Source organism: Paralichthys olivaceus, chromosome 2 (assembly GCF_024713975.1).
Source record: "Paralichthys olivaceus isolate ysfri-2021 chromosome 2, ASM2471397v2, whole genome shotgun sequence".
Taxonomy (NCBI): Eukaryota; Metazoa; Chordata; class Actinopteri; order Pleuronectiformes; family Paralichthyidae; genus Paralichthys; species Paralichthys olivaceus.
This window is the reverse complement of record NC_091094.1, coordinates 28384205-28390614: the sequence shown is the minus strand read 5'-3', so window position 1 is coordinate 28390614 and position 6410 is coordinate 28384205. Positions and strand designations below refer to the sequence as shown.

The 6410-nt window shown below is 45.5% G+C and overlaps 1 pseudogene; it reads left to right on the top strand.

The window, feature by feature from the left end:
• The first annotated feature begins 4455 nt into the window (after positions 1-4455).
• Positions 4456-6186, top strand: LOC138406061 (E3 SUMO-protein ligase ZBED1-like; annotated as a pseudogene).
• The last annotated feature ends 224 nt before the right edge of the window (positions 6187-6410 follow it).

Below are 6410 nucleotides of genomic sequence, written 5' to 3'. Positions count from 1 at the left end.
GTATTGAAGCCTCAGAGTTGAATATATATATATTTAGTTTATTGGGCTCAGTTTGAATAATATATTCTTTCCCCTTCCCGCTGCCCAGTTAAGTTTCCTATTCAACCTGCCTCAGTTTATTATTTTCTATTCATTATTAATGATGTTCTGTATAGTTTGGTTCATGCAAGACATTTTGTACGTGTGTTATTCTGTTGGTGCTGCTGCGTGTGAGATCGCTGTGCGGACGAGCCTTTACAGAGGATGTGGCGGATGGACTCGCGGCGCTAGAGCTGTGAAGGGGACCGGCGGAGCGATCCACCGGGAGACGGGTGGAGAAACCGGAGAAGAAGAATCGATAACTTCAGAGACTCGGTGAAAAAGTTTATGACCGTGACGAGGAGCACAGAGCTGGCTTCAGATCTGCCGTGAGTCCGTGCTCCAGGCGAAGAAAGCGGAACGCAGCGGGGCCACGGAGAGGAAAAGGAGTGTCGGCGCCGTGAAGAGGGATTTTTAGAGACTGTCTCCACCTGCCTTGTGAGCAGACCGCGTCAGTTGGGAGTTGCTTGCTAGCGCGGCTAGTTAGCCTCGTCGACAGTTACCCTCCCCCCCTTCAAGCTTTGCCTGCCTCCTCTTCACCAACCGATCCCCTGGCATCGTCACCCCCTCGTCTCCATCTCTCCTTCTCCATCATCAGGGAAGTCACTCCATCTCACCTTCTCCATCATCAGGGAAGTCAACCACATGAGCTCCAACCCCGGGCAACTTGGTACCATTAGTGTAATGTATAGGAGTGAATTAAGTAATTTACACATATGTAAATATTGTGTTTATGATTGTTTATGTGATGTAATAAATTTACACTGTTCATTGTTTTATCCCTTTGTCTTTCCCAGTCATTTTAGTGAGTGTCCACAGTATCTTTTTTATGTCCATAGTGGGACGCCTGCGGTAGTGGCTAGCGGCCTAACTTTATTAGTTTCCTTGTGCAGTTGGGTTTAGGGGGCTTTAGTGTGCCGCCATACATACAGTATAGGTTTGTAGCCCTCCGCTACAAACATGCCTGACGTGTTTATGCAACACGACTCTGATTTTGGCCGAACCAATAAGGTAAGGCATCACATAAAGCTCTCGGATTAAACTCCTTTCAAACTGGGCCCTCGACCGATCCACCCGCAAGACATCAAGGAAATTCGGAAACATATCCAAGAGCTTCATGATGCAGAAGTTATCAGGGAGTCAGAATCACCATTCTCCTCACCAATTGTGGTGGTCAGAAAAAGAGAATGGCCAGATCCGGTTGTGCATAGACTACAGGCGTCTGAACTTCCAGACCATAAAAGATGCATACAACCTTCAAAAGCTGGAGGACACATTCTCAGCACTCAATGGCACACAGTGGTTCTCTGTCCTCGATTTAAAGTCGGGGTACTACCAAATAGAGGTTGAAGAGGCAGACAAACCCAAAACTGCTTTTGTGTGCACTCTTGGGTTCTGGGAGTTCAACAGGATACCTCAAGGAGTGACGAACGCCCCAAGCACATTCCAAAGATTAATGGAGAAGTGCATGGGAGACATGCATCTGAAGGATGTGTTGGTCTTTCTCGATGACTTGATAGTGTTCTCCAAAACCCTGGAGGAACACGAGGAGAAATTGATGAAGGTGCTTGCTCATCTCAATTAGATTAGATTAGATATACTTTATTCATCCCACAACGGGGAAATTTACTTGTTACAGCAGCAGAAAGAAAGTGTAGTATACACTACAGAAATTAAAATGGAAAAGGCTGAGGATAAAAGAGTGGCATAATATAAAAAGTATTGTAATGTAAAGTATATTGGGAATATTGCAAGAGTAAGTGACCATGCTATAAATAATATTGCCAAAGTAAGTTACCATGATATAAATAATATTGCAAAAGTAAGTGACCATAACATGAATAATGCAAAAAGTAAGTGACCATGACATGAATAATACAGCAAGGCATAAATGAAATAAAATGAAATAAGAAAATATTGCAATGTAAAGTGACCATGATATTAGTACTATTGTAACGTAAGTCAGACATTGTAAGTGGTAAATGTAAATATTAAAAATATTAGAAATATTAGAAATGTAAATGCGGATAAATAAAAATAAAAATACAGCCATGGTGAGTAGTAGTGGGTTGAGACATGAACAGGAAACTACAACATTATCAGATGGTGCAGGTGTTGTAGAGCCTGACAGCAGCCGGGATGAAGGACCTGCGGAACCTCTCCTTCTTACAGCGTGGGTGTAACAGTCTGCAGCTGAAGGAGCTGCTCAGGGACCCCACAGTGTCATGTAGAGGGTGAGAGGTGTTGTCCATGATGGATCTCAGCTTAGTTAACATCCTTCTCTCCCCCACTTCCTCCATGGGGTCCAGAGGACAGTCCAGGATAGAGCTCGCCCTTCTAATAAATCTATTGAGCCTGCTCCTGTCTCTGTCCATGCTGCCCCCTCTCCAGCAGACCACAGCATAAAAGATGGCTGAGGCCACCACAGAGTCAAGTCCCAGGGCTTAAAGTACTCCGGCACCAAGCCGGATTTCCGGTGTGTGTCGTGTGACTGCGATTCAAAAATAAATAAATAAATAAACAAACATTAAAACTGTTGATGCGGGATTGTCAAGCCCCTCCCTCAAACCACCACTGTCCAATCCTACGTTAGCAATTGTAACTATGCACACGCAATGACGTGCATAGTTACGGTTGTTGTCATGTCTATGGTTGTTGTGTATGCATGTACTAAGATGGTTGAGACAGACATAGCAACAGTAACCACACGGAGCCAGCAGTAGTTGATGCTGCATTCCAGATAACTCGGGAAAATACGGGCTGTGAAGTGTGGAAAATGAATTGAACAGCATCAAACTCGGAAATTACACGTATATTCACCTTCTTCCAAAATAAGCATAAATTGCTGTTGCATAGGTTTTCAGTGTTCAGCGGATAGCGACAATATGCCGCACTTCATTTTTCTCCTCTGACTTAACCTGTAGCATGTACCTATGACCTCTCGGTTACCTCTGAGTGGTCTTTAATGCAGCATCCAGGCCGGCGTTTGTTTCACCAACATCCAACGATGGAGGGAAGATTCATGAAGCCAGGGGAAGATGTAACTGAAAAAGGCATTGAAAATAAATGGCGCTGGGCATGGACAGATGAAACGGGCGGAGACGGCAAGACTTTTGGTAGCTGGTGCCAAAAATTAAGAGAGCCAGGTGCTTGTTTTTGTGTGCTGTGCGCGAAGAAGCTAATGTATGCCACTAGCGGCAAAAAAGTTCTTCGCCGTCATGAAGGAGACCCCGGCCATAGAGCTGCTGTTCGTGCCCTTCAGCACACAAGTCACTTGTTCACCACAGGGGTGTAGTCTGTGATCAGATGGACGAGGTTGTGATCTGAGCGACCCAGCGGGGGGAGGGGGATGAGGTGTATGCATCCTTGATGTTTGCATACAGTAGGTCCAAAGTTTTATTGTGCTGGTTTTGAAGCTGCGAGATGACAGTGTGGACTTGGTCTGTGGCTGCAGCAGCGACCGCAGAGGCAATAACATGTGAGTACTCCCTCAGGAGGTAGTATGGCCGAATGCTGACTGCTAACAGCTCCAAGTCTCTGGTGCAGAGTTGCTCCTTCACACTGATGTGTCCCAGGTGACACCATCTATCGTTCACAAACACAGCGATTCCCCCTCACTTCTTCTTACCGCTCTCCGTTGCTTTCCGCCCGGACTAGTTGGAATCCATCCAGGGTGACGTGTGAGTCCAGAGAAATTTCACTCAGCCACGTCTCAGTGAAGCACATGAGTCTGCATTCCTGGTACTCCCTCTGCAGCCGGGTCAGCGCCGTGAGCTCTTCCATGTTGTTTGGGAGAGATCTTACGTTCCCCATGATGACAGACGGTAAACATGGTTCATACCGTCTTTTTCGCTCCCTGCGCTTCACTCCCGCTCTGCATCCTCTTCTCCTCCTCCGTAACTCCTTGGGGATCGCCGGCCGCTCCTCGCAGCGAAGGGGTGTGTGGTGCAGGGCTAACAGCTGATCCCGGGTGTAAACAATGGAGCCGCGGTTGAGTGAGTTTCCCACAGCCACACCAAAAAGTTCCGAAAATAGCAAGGAGTAAACTTAGGGATGGGGCTGATCCGATCCAGTATCGGTATCGGGTTCCGATACAAACGTAATTCACGGATCGGAAATTTCCGATCCGTGAATTATGTCCATGCTTTAACGTTGTCTGCTAAAATTACTCCACAAGCGATTCCTGCCGGCTGCTCTAGCTGGCTGCAAACTGCGGAACGAACTTCCTGAACGGAGGCGCGTCTCAATGAGACACACAGATGAGACACGCCTCCATTCAGGAAGTCTGTTCCACAGTTTGCAGCCAGGTAGCTCGCAGGTTAGCACTAAGCAGCAGTGGGGCTAGCGAACTTTTCCACACAACCTGTCCGCTGTGTGATGGGAAGGCGAGCATGCGACGACAGGAAAGCTGAGGGCATTACTCACGACAACGCACGGAACATTGTCTCGGCAAACAACCCCACACGTGTCAGTTGGAAATCAGTTTCGTGCTTTGCACATAAATCTGGCCGTCAACGACGGATTCGCTGCTGCTAGTGTCAACCGAATAATTGCAGCTGCTGGCAGGTTGGTGAAACACTTCCACCACAGCACTCCAGCAACGAAATCGCTAGAAGCAAAACAAAAACAAATGCAGCTACCAGAACATCGGCTAATTCAGTCCTGCAAAACCAGATGGAACTCTGTATGTGAAATGTTTGGCAGACTCGTAGAACAGCGATGGGCTGTCCTATCAGACCGCTCAGTGACCAGGCTTACAGATGCGAGGACGCTGGAGTTGAGAGACGACTTCTGGCAGCTGATGGAAGACATGGCGCCGACACTGGAGGCTCTCAAATGTGCAACGACTGTAATGTCTGCAGATACTGAGGTGTCCATATCCAACACGTACCCAATCACATTCAGTCTGATCAACACGCACCTCAAGACGGCAGATGGAGACGGCAGCAAAGTGGCAGAATTCAAATCTAAAGTGCGCACTTCCTTGGTTGAACGGATGAAGGTAAGCTATGGCCTTTAATTAATTAAATTCTCAATCAACATCACATTTGAGCTCTATATTAACAGATTGTGGGGTGCATAACTTAATACTTATCACTGACACATTGTATAACTTTGTTTTTATGCAGTTGTTACAGTACCCTTGTCATGTCAAACCTTATTAAATAAAACTCTGATGCTAGCTTTCTCCTTTATTTAATTTTAACAGGTTGAGTCTGAAGACCTCACATCAACAATGCCAATGATAGCAACGATGCTGGACCCACGGCATAAGCACCTGGGATTTCTGGTGCCAGCAAGCAGGATCTCAGCTCATTCCAAGCTGCTTGAACTGGTTATGGCAGAACATGTGAGCTGCACATCAAGAGATGAAGCCACCACTGGAGATGATGTGCAAGTCCAGGGAGCTGCACTTCAGAAGCACACTTCTGCTATGACTCTTCTACTGGGTGAAAACAATACCATCAGCTGCAACAATGACATAGAAAAAGAAGTGGACATGTTTCTCAAGGATCCCTCGCCACTCCTTGATTCCAGTCCCACAGAATGGTGGAAAGTCAATGAAGGGCGATTCCCGAGGCTGGCAAATGTGGCACGACGATATCTGTGCATACCGGGCACGTCTGTCTCATCTGAACGTGTATTCTCAGCAGCTGGCCTCACTGTAAACAGGCTGCGCACACGTGTTACTCCAGACCATGTTAATATGCTTATTTTCCTGAACAAAAATACAGGGGTCTAGGTCAGGAGTCTATTGAAAACACATTGAGACAGGAATGTTTTTGTTTCAGGAGAGGTAACCTATATCTTCATTTAATTGTTTAAAAGAGACCTTCTAATTTTACTGTCACCTTCCTCAGGGATGATTTAAGTTGTGTTCAGTACTACATGTTACTGTAAGTTTCCAGGGCTAGTCTACTGTTACCTTACTGTTACCTTTCTCAGAACAAGGGAGATTATACAGTAAGTGGTGCTGCTAATGTTTCAAGTTTTTCATGTAAGTACTTTACCAGATAATTATATGTAGGCTTAATATTGTGTAGGCTAAGCCCATATTGTATAGATTTAAATAACATTTTATGTTACTTAATGTTTCACATGCAACAGGTGAGCCAGTGCTTTTATGTATTTCAATTTTCTGTGCAGAAATAATTTTGGTTGAATGCCATTATCTGTACCAAATCCCAACTGGTACAATAAAACATTAATTGAGGAATATAACGTGCATTTTTTATTCAGTATATAAGCAATATTTTGCTTTATGTTAAAGGCACCGTGAGAAATGTATGTTCAGGAAAAAAGCTGCTTATCAGTTAATCATTAATCGATCG